Raw genomic sequence first — 15,459 nt, forward strand, 5'->3', positions numbered from 1 at the left:
CATCGGGTTGAGTTTGCAGCTCTCGTCTTCACCCAACTCTGTGCGTTTTAAATGGTGATTACCTCGTTAGCTGCCATTGACAGCACGAGATGACCAGACCACTTGAAACCTAACTTCCCTCAGGGAACCTGACTGAACTGAACTGGTTCGTCTTTTGTACCAGAACAGATCTCCTTCGCCTTTTGTATAGCTATATTTCACAAATTTTGCCAGCTTACGGCCATACTACCCTGAGAACGCCCGATCAGATCTCCTTCGCCTTTTGTATAGCGATATTTCACAAGCTTTGCCAGCTTACGGCCATACTACCCTGAGAACGCCCGATCTCGTCTGATCTCGGAAGCTAAGCAGGGTCGGGCCTGGTTAGTACTTGGATGGGAGTCCGCCTGGGAATACCAGGTGCTGTAAGCTTTTTGGTTTATTTCATTAAAAAGAAAGAACAGACAGATCTTGTTGGTATCAACTGAGGTCGATGTACTGTCTTGTTAGTTTTGTGGTTGGAGCTCACATCGGGTTGAGTTTGCAGCTCTCGTTTTCACCCAACTCTGTGCGTTTTAAATGGTGATTACCTCGTTAGCTGCCATTGACAGCACGAGATGACCAGACCACTTGAAACCTAATTTCACTCAGGGAACCTTACTGAACTGGTTCATCTTTTGTACCAGAACAGATCTCCTTCGCCTTTTGTATAGCTATATTTCACAAGTTTTGCCAGCTTACGGCCATACTACCCTGAGAACGCCCGATCTCGTCTGATCTCGGAAGCTAAGCAGGGTCGGGCCTGGTTAGTACTTGGATGGGAGACCGCCTGGGAATACCAGGTGCTGTAAGCTTTTTGGTTTATTTCATGACAAAGAAAGAACAGACAGATCTTGTTGGTATCAACTGAGGTCAATGTACTGTCTTGTTAGTTTTGTGGTTGGAGCTCACATTTGGTTGAGTTTGCAGCTCTCGTTTTCACCCAACTCTGTGCGTTTTAGATGGTGATTACCTCGTTAGCTGCCATTGACAGCACGAGATGACCAGACCACTTGAAACCTAACTTCCCTCAGGGAACCTGACTGAACTGAACTGAACTGGTTCGTCTTTTGTACCAGAACACATCTCCTTCGCCTTTTGTATAGCTAAATTTCACAAATTTTGCCTGCTTACGGCCATACTACCCTGAGAATGCCCGATCTCGTCTGATCTCGGAAGCTAAGCAGGGTCGGGCCTGGTTAGTACTTGGATGGGAGACCGCCTGGGAATACCAGGTGCTGTAAGCTTTTTGGTTTATTTCATTAAAAAGAAAGAACAGACAGATCTTGTTGGTATCAACTGAGGTCGATGTATTGTCTTGTTAGTTTTGTGGTTGGAGCTCACATCGGGTTGAGTTTGCAGCTCTCGTTTTCACCCAACTCTGTGCGTTTTAGATGGTGATTACCTCGTTAGCTGCCATTGACAGCACGAGATGACCAGACCACTTGAAACCTAACTTCCCTCAGGGAACCTGACTGAACTGAACTGAACTGGTTCGTCTTTTGTACCAGAACAGATCTCCTTCGCCTTTTGTATAGCTATATTTCACAAATTTTGCCAGCTTACGGCCATACTACCCTGAGAACGCCCGATCAGATCTCCTTCGCCTTTTGTATAGCGATATTTCACAAGCTTTGCCAGCTTACGGCCATACTACCCTGAGAACGCCCGATCTCGTCTGATCTCGGAAGCTAAGCAGGGTCGGGCCTGGTTAGTACTTGGATGGGAGACCGCCTGGGAATACCAGGTGCTGTAAGCTTTTTGGTTTATTTCATGACAAAGAAAGAACAGACAGATCTTGTTGGTATCAACTGAGGTCGATGTACTGTCTTGTTAGTTTTGTGGTTGGAGCTCACATTGGGTTGAGTTTGCAGCTCTCGTTTTCACCCAACTCTGTGCGTTTTAAATGGTGATTACCTCGTTAGCTGCCATTGACAGCACGAGATGACCAGACCACTTGAAATCTAATTTCCCTCAGGGAACCTGACTGAACTGAACTGAACTGAACTGGTTCGTCTTTTGTACCAGAACACATCTCCTTCGCCTTTTGTATAGCTATATTTCACAAATTTTGCCAGCTTACGGCCATACTACCCTGAGAACGCCCGATCTCGTCTGATCTCGGAAGCTAAGCAGGGTCGGGCCTGGTTAGTACTTGGATGGGAGACCGCCTGGGAATACCAGGTGCTGTAAGCTTTTTGGTTTATTTCATGACAAAGAAAGAACAGACAGATCTTGTTGGTATCAACTGAGGTCAATGTACTGTCTTGTTAGTTTTGTGGTTGGAGCTCACATTTGGTTGAGTTTGCAGCTCTCGTTTTCACCCAACTCTGTGCGTTTTAGATGGTGATTACCTCGTTAGCTGCCATTGACAGCACGAGATGACCAGACCACTTGAAACCTAACTTCCCTCAGGGAACCTGACTGAACTGAACTGAACTGGTTCGTCTTTTGTACCAGAACAGATCTCCTTCGCCTTTTGTATAGCTATATTTCACAAAGTTTGCCAGCTTACGGCCATACTAACCTGAGAACGCCCGATCTCGTCTGATCTCGGAAGCTAAGCAGGGTCGGGCCTGGTTAGTACTTGGATGGGAGACCGGCTGGGAATACCAGGTGCTGTAAGCTTTTTGGTTTATTTCATGACAAAGAAAGAACAGACAGATCTTGTTGGTATCAACTGAGGTCAATGTATTGTCTTGTTAGTTTTGTGGTTGGAGCTCACATTGGGTTGAGTTTGCAGCTCTCGTTTTCACCCAACTCTGTGCGTTTTAAATGGTGATTACCTCGTTAGCTGCCATTGACAGCACGAGATGACCAGACCACTTGAAACCTAACTTCCCTCAGGGAACCTGACTGAACTGAACTGAACTGGTTCGTCTTTTGTACCAGAACAGATCTCCTTCGCCTTTTGTATAGCTATATTTCACAAATTTTGCCAGCTTACGGCCATACTACCCTGAGAACGCCCGATCAGATCTCCTTCGCCTTTTGTATAGCGATATTTCACAAGCTTTGCCAGCTTACGGCCATACTACCCTGAGAACGCCCGATCTCGTCTGATCTCGGAAGCTAAGCAGGGTCGGGCCTGGTTAGTACTTGGATGGGAGACCGCCTGGGAATACCAGGTGCTGTAAGCTTTTTGGTTTATTTCATTAAAAAGAAAGAACAGACAGATCTTGTTGGTATCAACTGAGATCGATGTACTGTCTTGTTAGTTTTGTGGTTGGAGCTCACATCGGGTTGAGTTTGCAGCTCTCGTTTTCACCCAACTCTGTGCGTTTTAAATGGTGATTACCTCGTTAGCTGCCATTGACAGCACGAGATGACCAGACCACTTGAAACCTAATTTCACTCAGGGAACCTTACTGAACTGGTTCATCTTTTGTACCAGAACAGATCTCCTTCGCCTTTTGTATAGCTATATTTCACAAGCTTTGCCAGCTTACGGCCATACTACCCTGAGAACGCCCGATCTCGTCTGATCTCGGAAGCTAAGCAGGGTCGGGCCTGGTTAGTACTTGGATGGGAGACCGCCTGGGAATACCAGGTGCTGTAAGCTTTTTGGTTTATTTCATGACAAAGAAAGAACAGACAGATCTTGTTGGTATCAACTGAGGTCAATGTACTGTCTTGTTAGTTTTGTGGTTGGAGCTCACATTTGGTTGAGTTTGCAGCTCTCGTTTTCACCCAACTCTGTGCGTTTTAGATGGTGATTACCTCGTTAGCTGCCATTGACAGCACGAGATGACCAGACCACTTGAAACCTAACTTCCCTCAGGGAACCTGACTGAACTGAACTGAACTGGTTCGTCTTTTGTACCAGAACAGATCTCCTTCGCCTTTTGTATAGCTATATTTCACAAATTTTGCCAGCTTACGGCCATACTACCCTGAGAACGCCTGATCTCGTCTGATCTCGGAAGCTAAGCAGGGTCGGGCCTGGTTAGTACTTGGATGGGAGACCGCCTGGGAATACCAGGTGCTGTAAGCTTTTTGGTTTATTTCATTAAAAAGAAAGAACAGACAGATCTTGTTGGTATCAACTGAGGTCGATGTATTGTCTTGTTAGTTTTGTGGTTGGAGCTCACATCGGGTTGAGTTTGCAGCTCTCGTTTTCACCCAACTCTGTGCGTTTTAGATGGTGATTACCTCGTTAGCTGCCATTGACAGCACGAGATGACCAGACCACTTGAAACCTAACTTCCCTCAGGGAACCTGACTGAACTGAACTGAACTGGTTCGTCTTTTGTACCAGAACAGATCTCCTTCGCCTTTTGTATAGCTATATTTCACAAATTTTGCCAGCTTACGGCCATACTACCCTGAGAACGCCCGATCAGATCTCCTTCGCCTTTTGTATAGCGATATTTCACAAGTTTTGCCAGCTTACGGCCATACTACCCTGAGAACGCCCGATCTCGTCTGATCTCGGAAGCTAAGCAGGGTCGGGCCTGGTTAGTACTTGGATGGGAGACCGCCTGGGAATACCAGGTGCTGTAAGCTTTTTGGTTTATTTCATGACAAAGAAAGAACAGACAGATCTTGTTGGTATCAACCCTGGTCAATGTACTATCTTGTTAGTTTTGTGGTTGGAGCTCACATTGGGTTGAGTTTGCAGCTCTCGTTTTCACCCAACTCTGTGCGTTTTAAATGGTGATTACCTCGTTAGCTGCCATTGACAGCACGAGATGACCAGACCACTTGAAACCTAACTTCCCTCAGGGAACCTGACTGAACTGAACTGAACTGGTTCGTCTTTTGTACCAGAACAGATCTCCTTCGCCTTTTGTATAGCTATATTTCACAAATTTTGCCAGCTTACGGCCATACTACCCTGAGAACGCCGGATCTCGTCTGATCTCGGAAGCTAAGCAGGGTCGGGCCTGGTTAGTACTTGGATGGGAGACCGCCTGGGAATACCAGGTGCTGTAAGCTTTTTGGTTTATTTCATGACAAAGAAAGAACAGACAGATCTTGTTGGTATCAACCCTGGTCAATGTACTATCTTGTTAGTTTTGTGGTTGGAGCTCACATTGGGTTGAGTTTGCAGCTCTCGTTTTCACCCAACTCTGTGCGTTTTAAATGGTGATTACCTCGTTAGCTGCCATTGACAGCACGAGATGACCAGACCACTTGAAACCTAACTTCCCTCAGGGAACCTGACTGAACTGAACTGAACTGGTTCGTCTTTTGTACCAGAACAGATCTCCTTCGCCTTTTGTATAGCTATATTTCACAAATTTTGCCAGCTTACGGCCATACTACCCTGAGAACGCCGGATCTCGTCTGATCTCGGAAGCTAAGCAGGGTCGGGCCTGGTTAGTACTTGGATGGGAGACCGCCTGGGAATACCAGGTGCTGTAAGCTTTTTGGTTTATTTCATGACAAAGAAAGAACAGACAGATCTTGTTGGTATCAACTGAGGTCAATGTACTGTCTTGTTAGTTTTGTGGTTGGAGCTCACATTTGGTTGAGTTTGCAGCTCTCGTTTTCACCCAACTCTGTGCGTTTTAGATGGTGATTACCTCGTTAGCTGCCATTGACAGCACGAGATGACCAGACCACTTGAAACCTAACTTCCCTCAGGGAACCTGACTGAACTGAACTGAACTGGTTCGTCTTTTGTACCAGAACAGATCTCCTTCGCCTTTTGTATGGCTATATTTCACAAATTTTGCCAGCTTACGGCCATACTACCCTGAGAACGCCCGATCTCGTCTGATCTCGGAAGCTAAGCAGGGTCGGGCCTGGTTAGTACTTGGATGGGAGACCGCCTGGGAATACCAGGTGCTGTAAGCTTTTTGGTTTATTTCATGACAAAGAAAGAACAGACAGATCTTGTTGGTATCAACTGAGGTCAATGTATTGTCTTGTTAGTTTTGTGGTTGGAGCTCACATTGGGTTGAGTTTGCAGCTCTCGTTTTCACCCAACTCTGTGCGTTTTAAATGGTGATTACCTCGTTAGCTGCCATTGACAGCACGAGATGACCAGACCACTTGAAACCTAACTTCCCTCAGGGAACCTGACTGAACTGAACTGAACTGGTTCGTCTTTTGTACCAGAACAGATCTCCTTCGCCTTTTGTATAGCTATATTTCACAAATTTTGCCAGCTTACGGCCATACTACCCTGAGAACGCCCGATCAGATCTCCTTCGCCTTTTGTATAGCGATATTTCACAAGCTTTGCCAGCTTACGGCCATACTACCCTGAGAACGCCCGATCTTGTCTGATCTCGGAAGCTAAGCAGGGTCGGGCCTGGTTAGTACTTGGATGGGAGACCGCCTGGGAATACCAGGTGCTGTAAGCTTTTTGGTTTATTTCATTAAAAAGAAAGAACAGACAGATCTTGTTGGTATCAACTGAGGTCGATGTACTGTCTTGTTAGTTTTGTGGTTGGAGCTCACATCGGGTTGAGTTTGCAGCTCTCGTTTTCACCCAACTCTGTGCGTTTTAAATGGTGATTACCTCGTTAGCTGCCATTGACAGCACGAGATGACCAGACCACTTGAAACCTAATTTCACTCAGGGAACCTTACTGAACTGGTTCATCTTTTGTACCAGAACAGATCTCCTTCGCCTTTTGTATAGCTATATTTCACAAGTTTTGCCAGCTTACGGCCATACTACCCTGAGAATCCCCGATCTCGTCTGATCTCGGAAGCTAAGCAGGGTCGGGCCTGGTTAGTACTTGGATGGGAGATCGCCTGGGAATACCAGGTGCTGTAAGCTTTTTGGTTTATTTCATGACAAAGAAAGAACAGACAGATCTTGTTGGTATCAACTGAGGTCGATGTACTGTCTTGTTAGTTTTGTGGTTGGAGCTCACATCGGGTTGAGTTTGCAGCTCTCGTCTTCACCCAACTCTGTGCGTTTTAAATGGTGATTACCTCGTTAGCTGCCATTGACAGCACGAGATGACCAGACCACTTGAAACCTAACTTCCCTCAGGGAACCTGACTGAACTGAACTGGTTCGTCTTTTGTACCAGAACAGATCTCCTTCGCCTTTTGTATAGCTATATTTCACAAATTTTGCCAGCTTACGGCCATACTACCCTGAGAACGCCCGATCAGATCTCCTTCGCCTTTTGTATAGCGATATTTCACAAGCTTTGCCAGCTTACGGCCATACTACCCTGAGAACGCCCGATCTCGTCTGATCTCGGAAGCTAAGCAGGGTCGGGCCTGGTTAGTACTTGGATGGGAGTCCGCCTGGGAATACCAGGTGCTGTAAGCTTTTTGGTTTATTTCATTAAAAAGAAAGAACAGACAGATCTTGTTGGTATCAACTGAGGTCGATGTACTGTCTTGTTAGTTTTGTGGTTGGAGCTCACATCGGGTTGAGTTTGCAGCTCTCGTTTTCACCCAACTCTGTGCGTTTTAAATGGTGATTACCTCGTTAGCTGCCATTGACAGCACGAGATGACCAGACCACTTGAAACCTAATTTCACTCAGGGAACCTTACTGAACTGGTTCATCTTTTGTACCAGAACAGATCTCCTTCGCCTTTTGTATAGCTATATTTCACAAGTTTTGCCAGCTTACGGCCATACTACCCTGAGAACGCCCGATCTCGTCTGATCTCGGAAGCTAAGCAGGGTCGGGCCTGGTTAGTACTTGGATGGGAGACCGCCTGGGAATACCAGGTGCTGTAAGCTTTTTGGTTTATTTCATGACAAAGAAAGAACAGACAGATCTTGTTGGTATCAACTGAGGTCAATGTACTGTCTTGTTAGTTTTGTGGTTGGAGCTCACATTTGGTTGAGTTTGCAGCTCTCGTTTTCACCCAACTCTGTGCGTTTTAGATGGTGATTACCTCGTTAGCTGCCATTGACAGCACGAGATGACCAGACCACTTGAAACCTAACTTCCCTCAGGGAACCTGACTGAACTGAACTGAACTGGTTCGTCTTTTGTACCAGAACACATCTCCTTCGCCTTTTGTATAGCTAAATTTCACAAATTTTGCCTGCTTACGGCCATACTACCCTGAGAATGCCCGATCTCGTCTGATCTCGGAAGCTAAGCAGGGTCGGGCCTGGTTAGTACTTGGATGGGAGACCGCCTGGGAATACCAGGTGCTGTAAGCTTTTTGGTTTATTTCATTAAAAAGAAAGAACAGACAGATCTTGTTGGTATCAACTGAGGTCGATGTATTGTCTTGTTAGTTTTGTGGTTGGAGCTCACATCGGGTTGAGTTTGCAGCTCTCGTTTTCACCCAACTCTGTGCGTTTTAGATGGTGATTACCTCGTTAGCTGCCATTGACAGCACGAGATGACCAGACCACTTGAAACCTAACTTCCCTCAGGGAACCTGACTGAACTGAACTGAACTGGTTCGTCTTTTGTACCAGAACAGATCTCCTTCGCCTTTTGTATAGCTATATTTCACAAATTTTGCCAGCTTACGGCCATACTACCCTGAGAACGCCCGATCAGATCTCCTTCGCCTTTTGTATAGCGATATTTCACAAGCTTTGCCAGCTTACGGCCATACTACCCTGAGAACGCCCGATCTCGTCTGATCTCGGAAGCTAAGCAGGGTCGGGCCTGGTTAGTACTTGGATGGGAGACCGCCTGGGAATACCAGGTGCTGTAAGCTTTTTGGTTTATTTCATGACAAAGAAAGAACAGACAGATCTTGTTGGTATCAACTGAGGTCGATGTACTGTCTTGTTAGTTTTGTGGTTGGAGCTCACATTGGGTTGAGTTTGCAGCTCTCGTTTTCACCCAACTCTGTGCGTTTTAAATGGTGATTACCTCGTTAGCTGCCATTGACAGCACGAGATGACCAGACCACTTGAAATCTAATTTCCCTCAGGGAACCTGACTGAACTGAACTGAACTGAACTGGTTCGTCTTTTGTACCAGAACACATCTCCTTCGCCTTTTGTATAGCTATATTTCACAAATTTTGCCAGCTTACGGCCATACTACCCTGAGAACGCCCGATCTCGTCTGATCTCGGAAGCTAAGCAGGGTCGGGCCTGGTTAGTACTTGGATGGGAGACCGCCTGGGAATACCAGGTGAGAGAGTAGGATAATGCGGTTATCTTCACTCAGGAATGTGGGCGTTGATTTATGATGATTTATGACCCTACCTTTGACCTTTGATTGACAGGTTGACCTTTTAACCTTTGATTGATGGGTTGACCTTTGACCCCCACCTGTCACCCCCCTCAGGTTAGGGATTACCCGATGTTGCCCTTTGACCTGTACCTGTAGGGAAACAAGGAGGGGTTATGGGAAAGTGTGGGTGAGAAGGGATGTGTGTCCAGGCATGTCCGGATGTCTGGTGAAAGCGATGTGCCCTTTGACCCGTACCTGTTGGGAAACAAGGGGGGTTATGGGAAAGTGTGGGTGAGAAGGGGGAACGTGTCCAGGCATGTCCAGGCATGTCCAGGCATGTCTGAACAAAACCCCTAAGAACCATGGGATTTGGATGGGTGTGGTCTGCGTGTAGGCTAGTTTTGTAGCATTGCTAAGTGAACATTTTTTCAATGAGTGGCAACGAGGAAAGATCAACCATGATCAACGAGACGTGTGTAAGCATTAGCCGCGGTTGGTCTGATGCTAATGCGGGGGGACTCAACAAAACTCAGATGTACTTACGACGTGTGCAATATCCACCAAATGAGGAATTGGAGGTGAACAGACCGCTATCTGACACAGGATCATGGGGGTTCAGATTTAACTATCTGATGGGGGAGCTGAATTTTTACAGTAAAGAGGACGACGTTCGTATACAACCTTCTGAAGTAGCCATACTGAATTCAAACGACTGGGGAGTAATAAATGATCTCATACCTGAAGTGCTGCAAAAATGCCTGAAGTCATCAGATGTCTGGGAAGATCTAAGCATCGTTTGGCTTTCCAGTAGCTCCAAAGGCGGTCAGTTGTTCTACAGGGTGAAGATTGTTTCACAAGACGGTATGGAAAAAGAGGATGGCGAAAGCATTGATCAGGATGAGTTGAATTTCCTCTTAGAATCATTTAACAGCGAATGTGGCGTCTTCAACAAGATCCTTTCGGTCCCGCTAGCAGACTGGAGTGAAGCGATGTCTGAATACTCACCGAGAATCTCCGCCCTCTATCACAGTTCTCGCCTATGGCATAATGTGGTGGGCGTGAAAAAGGCGTTGACGTTTGTCTAACCACGCCTCTAGGGAGAAAAAAAACCCTAAGACCGCACCCCTCTGTGCCCCTATTGAGTATATTTCATGGTCATCAGAGACTTTTCACCTCACACCAGAGTAGCAACTGAGCCATCTACAATACCTCGTGGAAAAAGATGCAAACTCGTAAACCAGCTCGCCGTATAGCCACCGTTTGGACACCCTTTGGATCTGAGCAGGAGAGGATGAACGGTGGGGAGGCTGTGGTCGATGTAGGAGAGGTTTCAATACCAGCGGAGCCAACGGTCCTTAATGAGGGGGACGCCTCATTAACTATGCAACCGGTTTTTAATGAGTCTTCAGTTGCCGGTACCGTCACCGAGAACTCTGAAACCGAAATGTCAGCAGCAATGACTATGCCCGACTCACCCTCCTTTTGGCCTGAGGGAGCCCCTCCACCCACCCGTACTGTGAGAATGAGGAAAAGGGCTGCCAGTTTGGAATCAATGCCTTCCTCACCGATCTTCCCATCAGAGGACCGCCTACCACCGGCACCCCCATCCTCACCAGTGTTTCCGGTGAAAAAGGATCCACCTCCTCCTCCTCATTTCCCTGGGGCTTCTGTTAACCCCGCCCCTCCAGAGACAGACACGCCTGTCAAGTTGTACAAGCTTACAAATGATAATAAGATAGTCACAGTGGAAAAGGATACCCCAGAGGCTTCAGAGGCCCCTTCTCTTCCAGCACCTCACTATTGGTCTCCAGTAAAGTTGTTCAAGATTACAAAGTACGGTAAAATCGTTTCCAGGGGCGCTAGAGAGGGCTGGTTAGAGGTTGATGAGTACGATTGTATTAAGAAAACAATCTATTACCTCCTCAATCGCGTGCTATCCAAGTACATCAAAGACGAGTGTTACGGCTGTCAGGTGGGACACCCAAGTCAAAAACAACACGCCTGTCTATATATACCAGAAGACTATTATTTCAGTAATCACTTTCAACGTGTGATCCATCGATTGTATTCGCCTAAGTTCCTGCTGAGTATCCATTTCATCCTAAAGCATCACGGACACGTGGTCGACGCTAAAAAAGTTGAAGCTGCTGCTGAGATTATTCTGCTTGAGCTCGAACAGGAAAAAAATATATTGGACAGACTGTCATCGGTGAACATCGATTCATTTACCTTGGAAATTAAACAAAGCTTGGATCAATACTACTTTGGACAAAGTGCAGAGGATTACCTCTTTGGAGTTTGAAGATGGGAAACCTCATCTCGGGGCTAGCCGAGGAGCATCTTACAACGTGTAATTTCAAGGACATTCTTGAGACTTTGAGGGAATTGGAGGAGTGCCTCGGGAGTACAACAGAGGTAGATGTCACAGCGGGTAATCTGAAGGCCATTTTGGACAGAACCATTCATTATGAACCTGACTCCGCTATAGATGAAGAAGTGGAGCGAATGTTGTTGCAAATGAGGCGAGTAAGACCCTTGTCCTATATGCTGTTCAATAGAGCTTGGGGAACTTTTGTAAAGTGGTGTGTAAAAATAAGTGCAGTCTGTGCCTGCGAAACAGACTGTAACCGTGATACATGTATATCAGCCGTATGTCTATCTCAAACATGTGGAGAAATAATAGACACCTGGAAGTCCAAAGCCACTTTTGGTCAAGCAATGACAATTATTACCTTATTTGCCGACTCTGTCAAATATTGTCTCAAGAACAACTATCCTGTTGACATACCCTCAGAATTGGCCGGTATTGAAAGTGTAATGCAGATAAAAGTCCGACCTAAGGCCTTAAACAAGATCTCCAACCTCATTTTCACATGATTTGCTTCCTTTTTGAGTAATATCTCCTGATTTGCTTTTCTTTTTTTTTTTAATTATATCTCCTGATTTGTTTCTTTTTGAGTAATGATATGTAACTGACATGTGTTTTACCTTTCTCTCCATGTATCAAATAAAAAAAAAATTAATGGAAAAATACGTGTATAAAACTGCAGAGTATTACAAGTCTGATTCATTTTCCAACATGGCTCTGAAGAGGCGCATGAAGGCACTATACTTTGACACGACCCACCCTGCTAGTTTCGGGGGTGTGGAAAGATTGCGTCGCGGTCTAGAAGATGAAACGGGGAAAAAAATTAAACGCGATGAAGTCAAGGATTTTTTAGCAGGCGAGGACACATATAGCCTGCATAAACCTGCTAGAGTTAAATTTCCCAGGAATAGGGTTTTTGTCTCGAAAGCTCTGAATCAGTTTCAAGCTGACCTTTGTGACCTTCAAAACTTAGCAGAGTTCAACGATCAGTTTAAATATCTGTTAACAGTCATCGACATGTTTTCTAAAAAGGCCTATGTAAGAGTCTTGAAAAATAAGAAAGCTAACGAAGTGGTTAAAGCGTTCGAATCTGTACTCATAGAGAGCGGCGTACCACGGAAGCTCCAAACTGACGATGGAAAAGAATTTTTTAACCTTACTTTCCAAAAGTTGATGAAAAAACACAAAATTACTCATTTTGCAACAGCCAGCGATTTGAAAGCTTCGGTCGTGGAAAGATTCAACAGGACTTTGAAAACGAGAATGTGGCGATATTTTACAGCTAAAAATACACGTCGTTATGTCGATGTTGTACAAGACTTAGTAACGAGTTATAATGATAGCTATCATTCGAGTATTAAAATGAAACCTAATCAGGTGAATGACGAGACTAGCCCTCAGGTATTTCGGAACTTATACGATAATTTCCCATGCCAAAGTCGCACTAAAATAAAAATGAAGTTTAAAGTAGGCGATATAGTAAGAATATCAAAACTGAGAGGTGTATTCGACAAGAAATATGAACAGAGCTATACGGATGAATTATTTACTATAAAGGAATGCTTGCCACGGACCCCACCAGTTTACAAACTACAAGATTATGACAAGGAGTTGATAAAAGGTTCCTTTTATGAATCCGAACTCCAGAAAGTGAAGATAACAAAAGACCATTTTTTTAAAGTTGAAAAAATCCTGAAAAAACGCGTGGTAGGTGGCGTAAGACAATTTCTTATTCGATGGAAGGGTTGGCCTGAGAAATTTGACACTTGGGTACCGGCAGACCAAGTCGTGGACATATAAATTCAAATTAGCCGGCATATTGACACTCATTCGCCATCATGAACCCGAATCTAACGGAAGGGTTTTACATGACATTGCCTTCCAATGCCAGCTCCAAGATCTTCACAGACAATTCAATTTCCCGATTCAGAGTAAACCTGGCTCAGCACATTGATCTTGATGGGGAATGGGAGGTTGGGTTATCAGAGTTATCTTATCCACACACATGGTACAATAGTCCTGAACACACGACAGCAATCGAATGCCTACATTGTGCCGATGGCTCATCAACGTCAAGAGAATATGATAGAAAACAATATCCTATTACAACTCTACAGATTCCTGAAGGATATTACAAAACTTGTGAGGAAATCGGATCGGCCTTAGAGGCAGTTTTACGGGAAAATCTTGACAATGCAGAGATTTTTTACAACTCTCGCATAGGTAGATTTTATTTCAAAGGAAGCGGACATTACAAAATAAAACTTAAACCTCCCTTATCCTATATATTCGGTCTAGAGGAAAATGAGTGGTATTCCTTTGAACCCCACTGGCAAGCAGCCCCCCACGCAGCCGATATAAAAGCGGGTCTGTACCATTTTTACATTTACACTGATGTGATACAACACCAGCTGGTCGGAGACGCGCTCGCACCGCTACTGAGGACAATCCCCGTGACAGGGAAATACAAGGACGTTGTTAATGTAACATTTAACCCGGCTCGTTACGTCCCAGTTAACAGAAAGCATATTGAAGACATAGCAATTGAAGTCAAGACCGATCAGAATAAACCTGTAGAATTTAAGTACGGGAAAGTTATCGTTATATTACATTTTAGACCTCGACGAAGATGGTAGTGCTAGCGACACATCCGGATCTCTACCGGTTTGTGGACTACTACGAAAGTCAAGCTGGCGGTTCATTACCTGGTTTTCATGGGACACCTGTTCAATATGGGCGGGGGCTGGGCTCCATCTTTGCTAAGCTGTTCCGTTTTGTAAGTCCTCTACTAAGGAAGGGTTTTAGCATGGCGAAGCCTCACCTTCAGACAGCGGCTAAAAACATAGCGACGGATGTTGCAGGACGCGTCTTGGAGAGATTCCAGAAGAAACCTGAGCCTCAAGAAGGTTCCGGTTTAATGGTCTTGCTCGGCTAGCCCCGAGATGAGGTTTCCCATCTTCAAACTCCAAAGAGGTAATCCTCTGCACTTTGTCCAAAGTAGTATTGATCCAAGCTTTGTTTAATTTCCAAGGTAAATGAATCGATGTTCACCGATGACAGTCTGTCCAATATATTTTTTTCCTGTTCGAGCTCAAGCAGAATAATCTCAGCAGCAGCTTCAACTTTTTTAGCGTCGACCACGTGTCCGTGATGCTTTAGGATGAAATGGATACTCAGCAGGAACTTAGGCGAATACAATCGATGGATCACACGTTGAAAGTGATTACTGAAATAATAGTCTTCTGGTATATATAGACAGGCGTGTTGTTTTTGACTTGGGTGTCCCACCTGACAGCCGTAACACTCGTCTTTGATGTACTTGGATAGCACGCGATTGAGGAGGTAATAGATTGTTTTCTTAATACAATCGTACTCATCAACCTCTAACCAGCCCTCTCTAGCGCCCCTGGAAACGATTTTACCGTACTTTGTAATCTTGAACAACTTTACTGGAGACCAATAGTGAGGTGCTGGAAGAGAAGGGGCCTCTGAAGCCTCTGGGGTATCCTTTTCCACTGTGACTATCTTATTATCATTTGTAAGCTTGTACAACTTGACAGGCGTGTCTGTCTCTGGAGGGGCGGGGTTAACAGAAGCCCCAGGGAAATGAGGAGGAGGAGGTGGATCCTTTTTCACCGGAAACACTGGTGAGGATGGGGGTGCCGGTGGTAGGCGGTCCTCTGATGGGAAGATCGGTGAGGAAGGCATTGATTCCAAACTGGCAGCCCTTTTCCTCATTCTCACAGTACGGGTGGGTGGAGGGGCTCCCTCAGGCCAAAAGGAGGGTGAGTCGGGCATAGTCATTGCTGCTGACATTTCGGTTTCAGAGTTCTCGGTGACGGTACCGGCAACTGAAGACTCATTAAAAACCGGTTGCATAGTTAATGAGGCGTCCCCCTCATTAAGGACCGTTGGCTCCGCTGGTATTGAAACCTCTCCTACATCGACCACAGCCTCCCCACCGTTCATCCTCTCCTGCTCAGATCCAAAGGGTGTC

The 15,459-nt window shown here is 45.5% G+C and overlaps 19 non-coding genes and 1 pseudogene across 19 annotated transcripts; all 20 read left to right on the forward strand.

Moving 5' to 3' along the window:
* The first annotated feature begins 292 nt into the window (after positions 1-292).
* On the forward strand, positions 293-411 carry LOC130924739 (5S ribosomal RNA). Its single transcript, XR_009065038.1, has one exon. It is a non-coding gene; the product is annotated as a 5S ribosomal RNA (ribosomal RNA).
* Positions 412-714: 303 nt separating this feature from the next.
* On the forward strand, positions 715-833 carry LOC130926082 (5S ribosomal RNA). Its single transcript, XR_009066105.1, has one exon. It is a non-coding gene; the product is annotated as a 5S ribosomal RNA (ribosomal RNA).
* A 313-nt stretch (positions 834-1,146) lies between these two features.
* On the forward strand, positions 1,147-1,265 carry LOC130924705 (5S ribosomal RNA). The gene has a single exon (XR_009065004.1). It is a non-coding gene; the product is annotated as a 5S ribosomal RNA (ribosomal RNA).
* Positions 1,266-1,658: 393 nt separating this feature from the next.
* LOC130926083 (5S ribosomal RNA) lies at positions 1,659-1,777 on the forward strand. The gene has a single exon (XR_009066106.1). It is a non-coding gene; the product is annotated as a 5S ribosomal RNA (ribosomal RNA).
* A 318-nt stretch (positions 1,778-2,095) lies between these two features.
* LOC130926084 (5S ribosomal RNA) lies at positions 2,096-2,214 on the forward strand. Its single transcript, XR_009066107.1, has one exon. It is a non-coding gene; the product is annotated as a 5S ribosomal RNA (ribosomal RNA).
* A 313-nt stretch (positions 2,215-2,527) lies between these two features.
* On the forward strand, positions 2,528-2,646 carry LOC130925262 (5S ribosomal RNA). Its single transcript, XR_009065547.1, has one exon. It is a non-coding gene; the product is annotated as a 5S ribosomal RNA (ribosomal RNA).
* Positions 2,647-3,039: 393 nt separating this feature from the next.
* Positions 3,040-3,158, forward strand: LOC130926085 (5S ribosomal RNA). The gene has a single exon (XR_009066108.1). It is a non-coding gene; the product is annotated as a 5S ribosomal RNA (ribosomal RNA).
* A 303-nt stretch (positions 3,159-3,461) lies between these two features.
* Positions 3,462-3,580, forward strand: LOC130926086 (5S ribosomal RNA). Its single transcript, XR_009066109.1, has one exon. It is a non-coding gene; the product is annotated as a 5S ribosomal RNA (ribosomal RNA).
* Positions 3,581-3,893: 313 nt separating this feature from the next.
* Positions 3,894-4,012, forward strand: LOC130924787 (5S ribosomal RNA). The gene has a single exon (XR_009065086.1). It is a non-coding gene; the product is annotated as a 5S ribosomal RNA (ribosomal RNA).
* Positions 4,013-4,405: 393 nt separating this feature from the next.
* Positions 4,406-4,524, forward strand: LOC130926087 (5S ribosomal RNA). Its single transcript, XR_009066110.1, has one exon. It is a non-coding gene; the product is annotated as a 5S ribosomal RNA (ribosomal RNA).
* Positions 4,525-4,837: 313 nt separating this feature from the next.
* Positions 4,838-4,956, forward strand: LOC130925117 (5S ribosomal RNA). The gene has a single exon (XR_009065405.1). It is a non-coding gene; the product is annotated as a 5S ribosomal RNA (ribosomal RNA).
* A 313-nt stretch (positions 4,957-5,269) lies between these two features.
* Positions 5,270-5,388, forward strand: LOC130925118 (5S ribosomal RNA). The gene has a single exon (XR_009065406.1). It is a non-coding gene; the product is annotated as a 5S ribosomal RNA (ribosomal RNA).
* Positions 5,389-5,701: 313 nt separating this feature from the next.
* Positions 5,702-5,820, forward strand: LOC130926088 (5S ribosomal RNA). Its single transcript, XR_009066111.1, has one exon. It is a non-coding gene; the product is annotated as a 5S ribosomal RNA (ribosomal RNA).
* Positions 5,821-6,213: 393 nt separating this feature from the next.
* LOC130924949 (5S ribosomal RNA) lies at positions 6,214-6,332 on the forward strand. Its single transcript, XR_009065244.1, has one exon. It is a non-coding gene; the product is annotated as a 5S ribosomal RNA (ribosomal RNA).
* A 303-nt stretch (positions 6,333-6,635) lies between these two features.
* Positions 6,636-6,754, forward strand: LOC130925251 (5S ribosomal RNA). Its single transcript, XR_009065537.1, has one exon. It is a non-coding gene; the product is annotated as a 5S ribosomal RNA (ribosomal RNA).
* Positions 6,755-7,142: 388 nt separating this feature from the next.
* On the forward strand, positions 7,143-7,261 carry LOC130924740 (5S ribosomal RNA). Its single transcript, XR_009065039.1, has one exon. It is a non-coding gene; the product is annotated as a 5S ribosomal RNA (ribosomal RNA).
* Positions 7,262-7,564: 303 nt separating this feature from the next.
* LOC130926089 (5S ribosomal RNA) lies at positions 7,565-7,683 on the forward strand. The gene has a single exon (XR_009066112.1). It is a non-coding gene; the product is annotated as a 5S ribosomal RNA (ribosomal RNA).
* A 313-nt stretch (positions 7,684-7,996) lies between these two features.
* LOC130924706 (5S ribosomal RNA) lies at positions 7,997-8,115 on the forward strand. The gene has a single exon (XR_009065005.1). It is a non-coding gene; the product is annotated as a 5S ribosomal RNA (ribosomal RNA).
* Positions 8,116-8,508: 393 nt separating this feature from the next.
* LOC130926090 (5S ribosomal RNA) lies at positions 8,509-8,627 on the forward strand. Its single transcript, XR_009066113.1, has one exon. It is a non-coding gene; the product is annotated as a 5S ribosomal RNA (ribosomal RNA).
* A 318-nt stretch (positions 8,628-8,945) lies between these two features.
* Positions 8,946-9,063, forward strand: LOC130925660 (uncharacterized; annotated as a pseudogene).
* Positions 9,064-15,459: the final 6,396 nt, after the last annotated feature.

The sequence above is a fragment of the Corythoichthys intestinalis genome, chromosome 11, assembly GCF_030265065.1.
Source record: "Corythoichthys intestinalis isolate RoL2023-P3 chromosome 11, ASM3026506v1, whole genome shotgun sequence".
In the NCBI taxonomy this organism is placed as follows: Eukaryota; Metazoa; Chordata; class Actinopteri; order Syngnathiformes; family Syngnathidae; genus Corythoichthys; species Corythoichthys intestinalis.